This window comes from Choloepus didactylus, chromosome 8, assembly GCF_015220235.1.
Source record: "Choloepus didactylus isolate mChoDid1 chromosome 8, mChoDid1.pri, whole genome shotgun sequence".
Taxonomy (NCBI): Eukaryota; Metazoa; Chordata; class Mammalia; order Pilosa; family Megalonychidae; genus Choloepus; species Choloepus didactylus.
The window spans coordinates 114688716-114703264 of record NC_051314.1 but is presented as its reverse complement, the minus strand read 5'-3'; the positions used below and the strand labels follow the sequence as shown (position 1 = coordinate 114703264).

Here is a 14549-nt window from a genome sequence, read left to right as displayed (position 1 = left end):
CCATATCCATGGTGGTGAAGGCATATTTTGTCCCTTTGGACAGAGGAAAGGGGCCAATATACTTTACTTGCCACCAGGTGACAGGAATCTGGTGTCCTCAGTGCCCAGTCTTCCAGCACAGCCATTCAGCCACTTCACACATCATTGATGTTAGGCTTTGGAATTTCACTAGGGTGTCCGCTTCTATGTTACCTGGTAATGAATTGGTGTTATGGGCAGACATGATAAACGGTTACCCTACATTTGTGGCAGGCAGTCAGATGTCTTCCCACCAGATGGTGTCAGTACTGGGCTGGACAGTCTTGGCTCTCCAGGTAGCAGATTACCCATATGCCTATCCATGCAGAGTCAGATGTATTTCCTTGTCCGTCACTGGTGGGCATGGGAGGAGCCACCTCGGGAGTATCCACAGGAAACAGGGCATGCTGCTCTTTTACATAGGAGGCCAATACTAAAATTTCATGCATCTCTGTACTTAAAGAGTCATTATTAAAAATGCCACATCGTAGGAGGTAGACTGCCCATTTTGTCAGTGTGCTCACCTGAGCACTCCCCAAGTGGGGCTTATTTATAGTGTCCCATATCCGCATACCTGTATGGGTATGGTCTTCTCTAAGGTCACTGAGCACCTGAATTAGACTTTCAACACTTGCAACAGAGGATTACAAACTGCACAACTGCTCTTTTAAAGGGCTATATCTGAGTCCTGTGCCCTTCCATAGTTGGGGCCAGAATCTAATAGGTACACATTTAGCTTGTTTGCTTTGCCACAAACCCCACCCAAAGCCAATATTGGCACTGGCCACATCCAAATCACAGGGTATATTGAGGTCCACCCCCCTTAAAGCCTCTGCTTGCAAAATAGTTCACTTAGTCTTTTTAATCACAGCCTGCTGTGGAAAATCCCATCCCACACTTTTCCTTTTCTAATTAGGGAATACCAAGGTTTTAAAATTCATACTAAATAGAGTATAAACACTTCCCAATAACTTAACAAACCAAGAAAAGACATTAACTGTTCAGAAGTAGGCAATGTGGGATAACTTTGCATTGTAACAACAGTTGAAGGAATAGCCTTAGTTTTACCCAACCAGAAAATACCCAAGAACTTGGTAGAGTAGTCAGGCACTGCTGGAGGTTTCCACATTTGAAGGTATCCTTGTGGAAGTGCAGCACATGTCTATTGTTGCTTTCCACATGTGAAGCCTAACACAGGTTGACTAGAAAAAATCTAAAAATATTCTAAATAACATATTAGCAAGGTTTAACACAAAATGAAACAGGAGCAACCAGTTTGCTAATAACTCTCTAGCTTTTGTTAGTATTGGTTACTAATATCTCTTAATTCCGCTGGGGAAAACTCCCAGGATGAAATGAGCACCCTCCGATCTGAAGCTGCTGCCACTGCCCCACCTTCCTCCCTCCTTGGGGGATGAGGGTGCTAAAATTCCTATGCTTTAACCCTTTGTTGGATCAGAGGTTGAGTATGCCTACTTTCCTTAGTATCAATTTCCCAGTCAGACAGGGGCTCATCATCCTTTGATGAGGAATCAACAGGGTCCCACACTTTACAGTCCCAGTCAGGGGAAGCCAGGATACACCTAACTTGCCCTTTGGGCAGCTTATGCCTTCTTACTTTAGTGTGCTGGTATGCCAATATTTTTAAACATTTATCCAGAGCCTCTTTCAATTCTGCTTGTGCTAGCCTCATTATCTTTTTTCTACCTTTAATTTACCTCCGAGGTGGGTTACGGCCACCTTGGCTGCTCAAGCTTCCTCAGTAGCGGTGCATACAGCCTCTAACAGTGGCCAGCCCACCGCAGCCACAATCTGGTGGCCCTTTGTTTCTTTCTGAATCCCTGGTGGTCCTGTGGCCTGATACAGGATGGCTATTTGTCCAGCCAGAGTTATAAACATTTCCATAATCCCTCGGCAGATAGCACTCATCTAGGAGGGTAGCTACCCCTCCCCACATAGACATCCGTTCCACTGGGAGGGTGGGCAGCCCTTCCCAAATAGATGTCACAGGCCTCCCTGGTATCCCGCCCGGGACCTTCTCCTTTCCCCTCCCCAAGTTCATGTCATCAGTGCCTGGGATCTTCTTAGTCTCCGGCTGGTGGCTATTTAATTCTCCAGGCTGGCTCTGCCAATTGTCGCAGCCCAAGAGGGCCATGCTAGTCCAAAGGCCAGAGAAGACAACAAGCATTTTCAGATACATGAACTTTTACTCAGGGCTTATTTAGAGGGTGAGAAGTCATGGAGAGATCATGACTGCTCTCTCAGGCCTGGCAGGCATCGCATTCACAAGGAAGATGACCAAGCAATGCAAAAAGGGCAGAAAGCCTTTTATAAGGGTTTAAGACAAAGGCCTTCCTAAGGGTGGGGGGAGCATAGATGTGGGAACAGGTCACTCTGACCTGAGAGATGGTGCAAGAAGGGCTAGAATAACACTTGAACAATTACATTTTGCTCTTTTTGTGAGACTAAGAGCTCTCACTTCCTGCCTCCTTCCCATAAAGTTACATTTTAAGGTCAGTTTGCCCTTTTTCTCTTTACTGGCTTAGAAAGACAATAGGTTAAACATTTAGCTGCCTAGGTCATGCAGACTGCTGTGCATCAAAGATCTACAGGCCTGTTTTGCTCAGGCCATGGGTTTGCCACACAGCATAATAAGGGTCACAAGCTTTCCAGGCTGCAATATCAGTGTTATTGCTGCCCACCATCCAACTGTTAAGCTAATATTTTTGTATTATGGTAGAGCCCTACTTTTTTTTTTAAATTCAATTTTATTGAGATATATTCACATACCATGCAGTTATACAAAGCATACATTCAGTTGTTCACAGTACCATTATATAGTTGTGCATTCATCAAAATTAATTTTTGAACATTTTCATTACCACACACACAAAAGTAATAAGAATAAAAATTAAAGTGAAAAAGAAGAATTAAAGTAAAAAAAGGATACTGGGTGCTTTTTTTTTTTTGCCCCCATTTTTCTACTTATCCATCCATACACTGGACAAAGGGGAGTGTGGTCCATATGGCTTTCCCAATCACATTGTCACCCCTCATAAGCTATATTTTTATACAATCATCTTCAAGATTCAAAGGTTCTGGGTTGTAGTTTGATAGTTTCAGGTATTTACTCCTAGCTATTCCAATTCATTAGAACCTAAAAAGGGTTGTGAAAATTAGATTAAGTTTAGCTTTCACACAGGGTGGGGGCAGCTCAGGGGAATGGCAGAGGCTCAAGAAGCCAAGCTGTAATCAGAGGCAGGTCCTCCTGTTTATCCGCCCACTATCCTTGCAAGGTGGAGACTGGGGGTAGAGATTCCTAAAATAGCTTCATAAGTTGTTACCAAACTAGCTCAGCTGGCTCTTAAGGTAAAGAACAAAGGAAAGAGGGGTGGAGACTTGTTTCAAATGTTCCCTGTTTCAAATGTTTCAAGTTTGCCTGGGAGACTTGTCAAGTGTTTCCAATTTGCGCAGGCTGTGTGTTTCAAATTTGCAAGGGCTAGTTAGGCCTATGGAATAGAATGCAACCTCTGAAGTATCCAGCCACTGGGGAAACAAGGGAGGAACTTGCCAGTTAGGTGTAGGGAATAAATAGTGCTGGGTGTATTGTTCTGCGCACCAACCCCCCCCCCCCCCACATTTTGGTTATGTGCCTGTTCTTGCAAGATCGTGAATCAATTCTTCTCCACAATCGGGTGAGCATTTATTCCTTTTTAGGAATAGTGCTTGTTTCTCACAGGGTTGTCTATATTGTGTGTAGGAATGCCCACCCGAGTGACCTCTTGGCTCCTTTTGGAATCTCTCAGCCACTGAAGCTTATTTCATTTCCTTTCACATCCCCCTTTTGGTCAAGAAGATGTTCTCCATCCCATGATACCGGGTCTGGATTCCTCCCCAGGAGTCATATTCCACATTGCCAGGGAGACTTACTCCCCTGGGTGTCAGATCCCAGGTAGGAGGGACACAGTGATTTCACCTGCCAAGTTGGCTTAGCTAGAGAGAGAGGGCCACATCTGAGCAACAAAGAGGCATTCAGAAGGAGACTCTTAGGTACAATTATAGGCAGGCCTAGCCTCTCCTTTGCAACAACAGTCTTCCCAAGGGCAAGTCCCATGGTAGAGGGCTCAGCCCATCAAACCACCAGTCCCCTATGTCTGTGGTCATGTTAGCAACCATCGAGGTGGGGCAGGCCAATTCTTATAGAGGTGCTATTTGTATATTCCTGTTTGCAACAAAGCAACTAGCACTTGATTTCCAAATAACTTGATCAAGACAGTTCCCTGTCTTTGTCAGTTTCCTCTATTTGAAACAGGAATATACAAATAGCTGCATCATATCTGTATTTGCATTCAATTGTTTTTAAAAAAGGTACTTACTAGGTTCAGATGATTCTATTTAGCAACGGGATAGGGGTAGGAAGTTGTAGTTGTAAGCTCCGTGATGGCAGGGACTATACCATACTATACTATATACTATATCCAGCACCAGGTAGGTACTAAGCACCTCTATAAGAATTTTTGACTTAATAGGTGAGGTCCTGCAAGAGTACAGACTTACCAGCAAGGACATTTATAAAATTTATCTCAGAATGTGTTCTAAAAATTAAGGCGTTTTGAACAAAGAAACTACAGAAAAAACAACATTGACATCTTAATGCAGTAAACAGGAAAGTTCTAGGAGGCCTTACCTCAAGACACTTCAAACTCTTGTTTCTAATACTTTTTCACTTTGCATCTTTCAAGAAAATTCATACACAAAATAACCCCAAAGGACTATTAATACAACACATGGGAAATTGAATAAACTGACTCAGTAATGATTGATTTTTTTTTTTTAATTTGCTATTTCAGTGTTCATTTTGTCTTTGATGATTTGCTTGAAAAATGATTAGACTACTACCAGGTAAAGCTTGTTTGTTTTCTTAAGTTGAATGTGTGGGAAAGTCATGAAAAAGTAAATTATAGAAATTATATGATTTTCCACCAGATTTTATTTTTTTATTTAAAGTTCTATTAATATAGGTAAGCATGCATATCGAGCAAGGTAATAGATGAAATTTAAGGGTATATTTTCAAAGAAAACAAAGAGCCAGGTACATTTTGGTACCTTTTCTTGGTAATGAATAACAATCATCGACTGTGCTAACCTTAATCTTTCATTCTTACTGAGATTAGAGTGTTACTTTTTAACCTGATTCAGCTCTCTTAGTTCCTTCTCCAAAATACACATGGGTCCGCTCTAAAATATGATAAGATATTTTGCAGCAAAAATTTCAAAATTTTCATGTTACTAATTTCTTAAAAGTAATTGACTCATTTTAGGAATTAATTTAAAGAGATTTTAAGTGTTTAGCACAAGTTTATTAAGGAAGAAGTCATTACGTGTGAAGTGATTTTTAAACCTATTTCTACCTCTCCAGAATCCCAAAATTAACTATTTTAATTCAGGTTATTACTAAAATATGAAGGGGCAATTGTTTTCCCATGTGGCATCACCTCCATGTCTGGGTCACGTTTCCGCTCTACCTTAACCTTTCACACCTTTCTAGCTCTAGAAGGTAAGGTGTAAAAAGGAGGTATGTGCAACATGGGAGGTTTTGTATTATAAATATTTTTCCATGAGCAGCACTGAAAAAAATGGAGTTCTCAATTTTCTTTTCTCTACCCTTCCATCTAAGAAACCAGTCTTTGAAAATTGATACAAAATTAAAAAGAAAAGGGGGGGGGAACCACACAGATTATATGAAATGTTTTTGGAACAAAAAAGCAATTTTTTTTTTGGTTCCTAAGTCTTTCCCTAATAAAGCAAGCATACTTCTGGCTCAACCTAGTTCCTAAACTCAATTATATAATTTCATGTAATTTATAATTCATGTTGTCTCAAAATCTCCACACATTGCTCATTTCAACATGAGTATATGACCAACAATATAACTACCCACATCTACTTTCTTGCTAGTTGTGTAAATAATCAAATTTTACTGTTTCTTTTCTAATATGATTAGATAATGAAAAGTTAGTTTTTAATTGAAATTTTCTATGTAGGTCCTGAGGCTGAACATACAAAATTAACATTTTCTTAAACCAGAAAACAAAATGGACATATTAAATCCTAATTAAATGAATAGTCCAAACCCCCAGAGGCCTCATCTTTGCTTTTCTGAGTTGAAATCACTAGTTTCATGACCTCTTCCAAACCCTACACTCTATGAGTAAAAGTAGTTTAAGGAGAAATATGCACACCTTACACATTTTTTCAAAAATATTTTTTGTTTGTAAATTGTGCTCAGTATCTTTGGGCATGAATTCATGCATGAATTTAGCATGCATCTTTTGGCATGAATTAGCACAGAGAAGTTAATTCATTGTTAGGTTTTTGGCTTCCTGTATCCATTATGTAAGTGCAAATGTTTTTCCACATAACCCTCCAGGGTTTGAAGAAAAATAGAATCATAAACACGCCAAACCTGCCTAACAGGAATAAAGCTTCCAATGGAAGCATCATATTCCCTTGAAATAGAAATGTTTTCGCCTGTATGAGCATATCTGACTCTTGAAAAGAACTGAGATCATCTTTCATTTCAAGATGATCAATGCTTCAGGTAAGAGTTTGAAACAATTGAGCTTCTTATTCTTAACTAAATGCAAAGGAGAATATTTCAATTCAAATGTATGACTGAGGCAAAGTAGATCTTAATTGTATTGTGAAACTTCATGGTGTACGAGCTTAAAATCTGACTAAGCTTGTGACAAATTTTGAAATAAGTATATCTGGTTGTAAATGTTTTCCAGAGTCTATAAGTCTACAACTAGAAAATCTTCCCTGAAGAACTGAATATTTTCCCTGCCTCTCTCCCCTCTCCCCTTCTGCCTTTCTTCTCCGTTCCTCTTCTCCTTTTCTCCCCTTCTCCCTTTTCCTCTCTCTCCCCCTCCCTCTCCTTCCCCCTCTCTTCCCCTCTTCCTCACCCCCTCTCCATCTCTGCCTAAGCCATCTCTGCACTGATATCATACCGTTTATATCACCTCCTAAATGCTTACTTTCGTTATTTGGTCAGAGTCTTGAGATGATTTCATAGTCATGTTGGCTGATAGATTTTTCTTTATGCACATTTTTTCAGGGTCTTGAGCTACAGCTAGTGTTCTACAAACTGCATTCCCATAATAACTCTAAAAGGAAATTTTTGTTGAACAAAAAATATCATTCTTAACATATGGGCCCCAAATTGGCAGCAGATCCTGTTGCTTCTGGAGAGAAGCAGCTGTTCTCTGTCTCTTCTCTCCCTCCATGCTGGGCTTGCTCACTGAAGCCCAATAGTATCCTGGTATGGGCCCCAGTTGCTCTCTTCCTTTCTTACCTGACAAACAAGTGTTATTTTTGGTACTGGGAAATGAAGGTAGAAATGAGATATACTCCTCTTTTTAAAAGTGGTGGTAATAGGTACCTTGTGTATAGGGTTAAACTTTTAAACATGTTATCTAATGTAATACTGTATATCCCGTAACAGAGAAAGGTTAAAGGACGTATGTCACCAACGTCATTAATCACGTTATTAAGAGTTCGATTGGACTCAAGGTTTTCTAATTCCAACTCCATGGCTCTTACTCCATACATGTCTGCCTGCCATTTGGGGCACGTACAAAGGAAATAGTAAGTACCATACTTGAGTGAGCACAAATGAGATAATTTCATCCAGTTTCCGAGTCATATTAATAGATGAAGTCTTAACTGACTCACTGAATGAACAAGCTCATATGTAGCCAGTGTGAGTCCCCAGGCCATGATTTCATTTGTCCTGGGTTGGAGCTGCGACTGTTTTGATCATGAGGAAGCCTTCTTCAAGTAAGCAAAAAAAAACAGTATAATTCTCTTAGAGCTTAGAAAGAGAAAGTGATGAAAGAGGTGTTTCCTATCTGGAAAAGTATTGTTCTGTATTTCTAACTAGATGATTACTGTTTTTCCTAATTAAACAGTGTATAGCTAATCATAGAAAAATTGTTATTGTTATTACTTGGGCATAAATATATTTTTGATTTGGTGCATTACTTTAATTGTTTTCAGCTCTACCAATAGTCCTTTTTACAATGTGTCCATTTTAAGTTATTAATTATAACTTATTTTGCTGTTGACTGGAATATTTTTAAGAATTATTTTCAGAAACAGAATAAAGGTAGTATGTATCTTTGAATTTCTTACAACAAAATGTTTCTTTTCTTAACAAGTTTATTTCTAAGTATTTTTCTAATTTTATTGTGATTTTCTTCTTTGTGTTATTTAGAAATGTTTTTGAAGTTTAAAACATGAGTTTGCTGATAAGTTGTCTTCTTTTTGCTGATTTTTAACTTAACTGCATTGAGATCAGAGAGAATAGTCTGGACAATAGTGACTCCTTGGAGTTTGTTAAAAGTAGCCAAATATGTGATCAATTTTCATAAGCTATATGTGTCCTTGAAAACACTCTGTAATTTCTAATTATCAGATAGTGATAGCTGTATTTTTCAGATTTTCTATATGTCTAATGATAGTTTTATCTGCTCGATCTATAAATGTTATGAGATTTCTATTAAAGTCTTCCATTCTGAAGGTGAATTTTAGAGTTTCTCGTTGTGGCGCCATAAAATGTTGCTGTCTACATTTTGAAGCAATTATTTTTAAGTATGTGTGGATCTAGATCTGAGATACCCATCTGCTGAAGTCCTCTTTTTCACCTCCAGACATGTTTTCGTTTGTTTGTTTTGTTTTTTTCTGATAGACCTGTTTTGTCAGTTTTTAATTTAACTGCATCAACCTTTTTTCTTTCTTTTCTTTCTTTCTTTTTTTTTTTTTTGGTGTGATTGCTAATTAATTGTCTTGGATTTCCTTTTCCATTGTTTTAATTTCAAGCAATTTTTGCCTTTATGTTTCTGGTATATCTCTAGTAAACAACATTTAGCTTTTTAAATTTTTTAATACAATGTAATAATCTATTTTATCTGATATAATCAGATCTCAGGCATTTATGTATTTCTCAGGTATACTTACTAATTTCTACCATCTTATAGAATGTTATATTTGTTCCATTTTCTATGATTCCCCCCCCACCTTTGAACCTACTCCTAACTTTGTGGAGGTTTTTTTTCCTTCTCATTTCTCTTTCTCTGTCTACTCACAGAAAGATATACCCTCTATTTTTCTTACTGATAACACCTAAAAATTTAATATGCATTCTTGAAAAATCCAAAGTTACCTGTACCTGTACTTCTTCCTGGACAATACAAGTAACTTTTGTTCCTTTAAATTCTTGTTCTGATAACACATATACAACATAAAATTTCCCATTTTAACCACTTTCAAGTATATAGTTCAGTGACATTAATTACATTCATGGTGTTGTACTACCATCATTACAAAAACTTTTCCATCACCCCAAACTGAAACTTTGTACAAATTAAGCATTGCAAATCTTGGATTGCCCAACCCTAATTTATATGGCCTTGTGGTCTAGTATTTAATTATATCCAATTTATTTGATCTCCAAATTAGAAATTTGTTTCATCATTTATAGAAGCAATGCCAGTTGAGATTCATCCACATATTTACTATAATACCATTTTTATTCACCATTCCTTATTGTATCTCATATTTGCCATCTGGGATCATTTTCCTTCTCCAAGTACATTCTTGAGAATTTTCTTTAATGATGGTTTTCTAGAGTATAAATTCAACTTCATGAGAATACATTTTTATTTTGTTCTACTTCTTGAAAGGCAATTTTGCCTTGTATTATTATGTTTTAATCTGATTTTTTCTACCATTATATTGTCTTCCTCTTTTTTTGTAATATTTTTGCAGAAGTACCATTCTAGCTACTTTCTGGTTGTTGTGCATCTTTGAATGGGAGTGATTCCTTCTGAGCCAGGGACATTTTGGAGAGAAACCAGAAAAATGAGCCCCATGAGCAGATCTGTTTTTTCCTGAACAGTTTCTCATCTACATTATACCTTTTGATTAAAATCTACATGGAATGGAAGGATATCTTCCTGGCTCAGAAGGACTGAGTGTCCTCGTCAGATAGGCCATGACTAGGCATTGGATTCTCTTCAGCTGACTGAGATCAGTGTCACTTACTATCTCTCCTTTGTCTTACCGTACTACAGCCTCTCTAAAAGCATTCATGGAGCATCTGCATACTTCCTCACTCAGCATCCTCTCCCCTCATCTATTTTTGAGAATTATCATTCTTATGTTCTTCAAGATGATGCTTTCTTCCCACAATATTGAAATAATTCCACATGCATTGGATTGGTTATGAATTTGTTGTGTGTGTGTGTGGGGGGTCTGTGCATGCAACTGTGTCTATCTATAGTTTGCACATAAACAGCATGATTCAGTCTCCAAGGAGTAGAGGTTTATCCAGAGGAATTGGTGATATGTGTACTTTCCTTTGATTGGTACTTTGTCCTCTTGGGCTCTAGGTCCCCAGCTTGGATGTGCTTGGCTCCCTGACTATTTTCTAGTTTCTATAAAGCTTTCAGCTTATACAAATCTACAGAACTAAAATTAAATATTTTCTAACACCCACACCTAGTGGAAGAGTCTCTGAATGTATTAACATACGATCATGCACACACACCTACACAGACACACACATACACACACACACACACACATCTTTATCATCATCACCAGTAAAAACTGCTCTCAGGGAGTCTTCAATTTTTTTCTCAAACTTATGATAATTTTATGGAAGAATACTGTATCTGATCTTTTCTGATGGTGAACACAGTATAGTAAATAGTCCTTTCACTATATATATTAATTTTCATTAATTTGTATCAATTTCCAATGGCTTTTCAACTAAATATTTTTACAGTTTTAAATTATTTTTAACCCTCTGCTAAAGGGTTACCAAAGGTTTTCTATTGCCAAATGTAATGAGTGAATAATTCTGTGGCAACCCGTGGCCTGAGCAAAACACGCCTGCAGATCTTTGGTGCACGGTGTTCTGTGTGACCTAGGCAGCTAAATGTTTAACCTGTTGTCTTTCTAAGCCAATAAGGAGAAAAAGGGTAAATTGACCTTCAAATGTAACTTTATGGGAAGCAGGCAGGAAGTGAGAGACTCTTAGTCTTACAAAAAGAACAAAATGTAATTGTTCAAATGTTATTCTAGTCCTTCCTGCACACACCCCTCAGGTCAGAGTGACTTGTTCCTGCATCTATTTCCCCCACCCTTAGGAATGCTTTTGTCTAAAACCCTTATAAAAGGGCTTGCTGTTCTCTTAATGGCATGGCCCATTTTCCCTGCGGAAGTGGTACCTGCCTGGCGAGAGAAAAGCTGTTTGAATTCTGCCTCCCTGTGAGTAAGCCCCAAATGAAGTTCATGTTTCAGCAAATGCTGGGCGTTCTGTTTGGTCTTTTGACTGGTAAAGCCCCCTTGGGCTGTGACAAATTCATATACTATTTCTTCAAAATCATTAAATTATAAAGTGTTCAAAATAAAAATCAAGGCTAGAAACACCTACCTAATATATACTTTGAAAGTACAGTATGTGCTAATCTTTTTAACAGTAAAATGCCTTATAATTAATTTCTTATCCTATGCTTTAAGTAAATATGTTACCACCAATCAAAAGTTTCTCTTACTACTGGCAAGCCACAAGTTTATATTATAAACTACTGTCATTAAGAGTCAGTTGTTGAGTTGATCCTTTAAAATATAACGACTATCATTTATCTGTTTATAAATACAGTAAGAGCTTAGGAAGAAATATTTAAAAGGAAAATACAGTATAAAGAAAATGAAATAAATCAACCTTAATCTCAACTCTTATTTGTTTAATCAATTCCCATTCCTTGGATTTGAGAGTATTCCCAATGATGTGATGTTACTGTGAAGAACATGGCAGTGATCCTCTGTAAAAACAAATATGCACACAACTCTGACTACTTTCTTAAAATAATCCTTGCATAACAAATTAATGGGTTCAAGAAAAAATATTTTAAAGACATGATATATTTGCCAAATTGCTGTCCAAAACAGTGATGACAATTAACACACTCATCAGCAAAAGATCAACGTATCCCTTTAAGTTGATTTTTAGAAATTTTTAACATTTTTATTAATTTTAGCAACTCTCTAAGATAAAGAAGGTAATTCAGTGTTATTTTAACTTTGATAAAAAATGAAGTTAAATATTCTCATATTTTAATTATCTATTTAAATTTATTCTGACTCCTGTGATTTATCCAATTTTCTGTTCAAATTTTTATTATTATGGCATTTCCATGTTTTATTATTTTATGAAAAAATTACATAAGGCTGTCAGTCATTTTCTCTAATGTCATAAATATTTTTTACAAATTTGTCACCTTTAAATATTATTTATGGTGTTTGGAGTGTGTTCTTGGACATCTGTCTTGCTTTCCCTATACTCAATGGAAACACATTTCAGTCTTTTATATGTACATTTTTTTACATTTACTTAGTGCAATGCCTGGAATATAATAAATGTTTATAAATTGCTAACTATTGCATCCATTATTATTCTCATCAGTAACAAAGAGATATCAAAGAACTGCCTGCATTTGTATCTCCACTCCTAGCTGTGTGAACTTGGGCATATACATGCATTCTCTGTACCTCAATTTCCTCTAAAGTGAGGATAATAATAATGCCCACTCATAGGACTGTCTTAAAGATTCAGTTTTTCAGGAGAATTGAATAGATTAAAAGTATAAAGCTCTTAGAATAAGTGCCTGGCCCCATTTAAAATTAACACTGAAGAAATGTGCAATTGTAATTGTTAAATGAGGTATTTTCTTTCTAGTCAGCTTATTCCAGATGACTTTATGTTGAACAATTTTCCAGAAAATATTAATAAACATGGCTGGAAAAAGGTTTGGGCATGTCTGGGTTAATAGGGCATAGGGTTAGGCACATGAGCCAGTCTTCTGACTCCTGTGATTTATCCAAGATATGTGCATATGATCCAAACCATTTCAGTCAGACTCCTTCCCTAAATTTTTAAACTGTCGTGATATACTATGTAGGAAGGACATAGCTTCCAGAAGACTCTCCCCACATTCCCCATCACAAGGGGAAAAAACTCCATTTTTTTCTTTAGAAAACAATGGCACCAGCATATTTAGAGAAGAGGAGATTAAAGGGAGAGAGAGAGAGAGAAGCTAAGTCCTGACTGTTCATGCCCTTATTCATATCATACTCTGTTTTGCATTTTCTGCCACTTGTAACCAAGACTCCTGACTGAAACAAAAATGCTCTGAAAAATACCCCGAGTAAATTAGTTTTAAAAGTACTGTTATACCCTTCTTTGAAATTGCACAATGCATATCATAGAAAAGCATCTATACTTCTACTGAAAAGAGCATGCATAGTTTAGCATAACAGCGTTTCTCAAACATATTTGGGCATTTTTATTCATAACTTGAGTAACAGCTGACAAACCTGTGTTTCAAAAAATGCCACTTTTACAAACTACTGCTGTAAGATTTTTAGATTTCACATTTTAGATCTTTATTCCTTGTAGAATTTGTTTTACAATTTTAATCCATATCGAGTGGCATTACATAAATTTGAGTTTTTAATCCCAGTGATTAGCCAAGTGTATCTGCCCCACTATTAAATAATCCAACATTTCCTCCATGTTTAACAAATCAAAAATCATCATATGCCAGGGTCTATTAGTGTATTTTCTCTTCTATTTCTTTGTTGTGTATTTATGACTATTCAGTAGGTATCTTGTTTTTTATTGAGTCTTTAAAAAGTGTATTATGTATCTGTGCAAATAGGTAATTATTTTTTATATCCTTTCACTTACTTTCCAGATATAATTTGGAATCAGATTGACAACTGCCAAGAAAATTCCATTCAACTTTGATTGGGCTTAAATTAAATTTATAAATTCCTCCAAAATTTATTTATATCTTTATAATTTTAAATCTTCTCAAGATGAAATACTATGTCACCACATATTTTGAGGATTTAAACACATTCTTCTCAGTTTTACATACATAATTTTATCATCCATAAATAATAATCTCCTCCTTTCCAAAGGTTAAGATTCTCATTTACTTTATTACGTGTTCAGTATTTGTTGGGTGAAAACAGAAAAACATAAAAGAGAAATGTAAAACAATATTAATTGAATTGATATAAAATCCTAGAATTTTCCATTAATTCACCTTAGTTCACACACACACACACATGCACACACTTTTGTTTGGTACACAAATGCTCGTCTATTATAACTTCTTCAGAAATTGCAATATCCTTCTGCCTGTTTCTGTTTCTGTCTTAATACATACTTTTAGTTTTATATTTTCCTGCTAATTACAACGAAAAACATCAATTTTGATTCTTCTAACATTTTTGAAATTATACATGCTATTTTTAAGTCTCTAATATTGAACAATTACATATACACACACACCACACAAATATATAGGATCTTGTTTTTTTCTAGTTATCAATGAAAAGAAACGTATTTATTCCCTTTCCTCTTGTAAGATGTAAAATGTTGCATGCCTTTCAGT

General features: G+C 36.5%; 1 protein-coding gene across 1 annotated transcript in view; it reads left to right on the top strand.

Moving 5' to 3' along the window:
* The first annotated feature begins 6494 nt into the window (after window positions 1-6494).
* PIK3C2G (phosphatidylinositol-4-phosphate 3-kinase catalytic subunit type 2 gamma) overlaps window positions 6495-14549 on the top strand; it is a 425918-nt gene continuing 417863 nt past the window's right edge. Inside the window, exon 1 of the mRNA XM_037846573.1 lies at window positions 6495-6619. The gene's annotated coding sequence lies outside the window, so the exon portion shown is untranslated. The remainder of the gene's footprint in view (window positions 6620-14549) is intronic.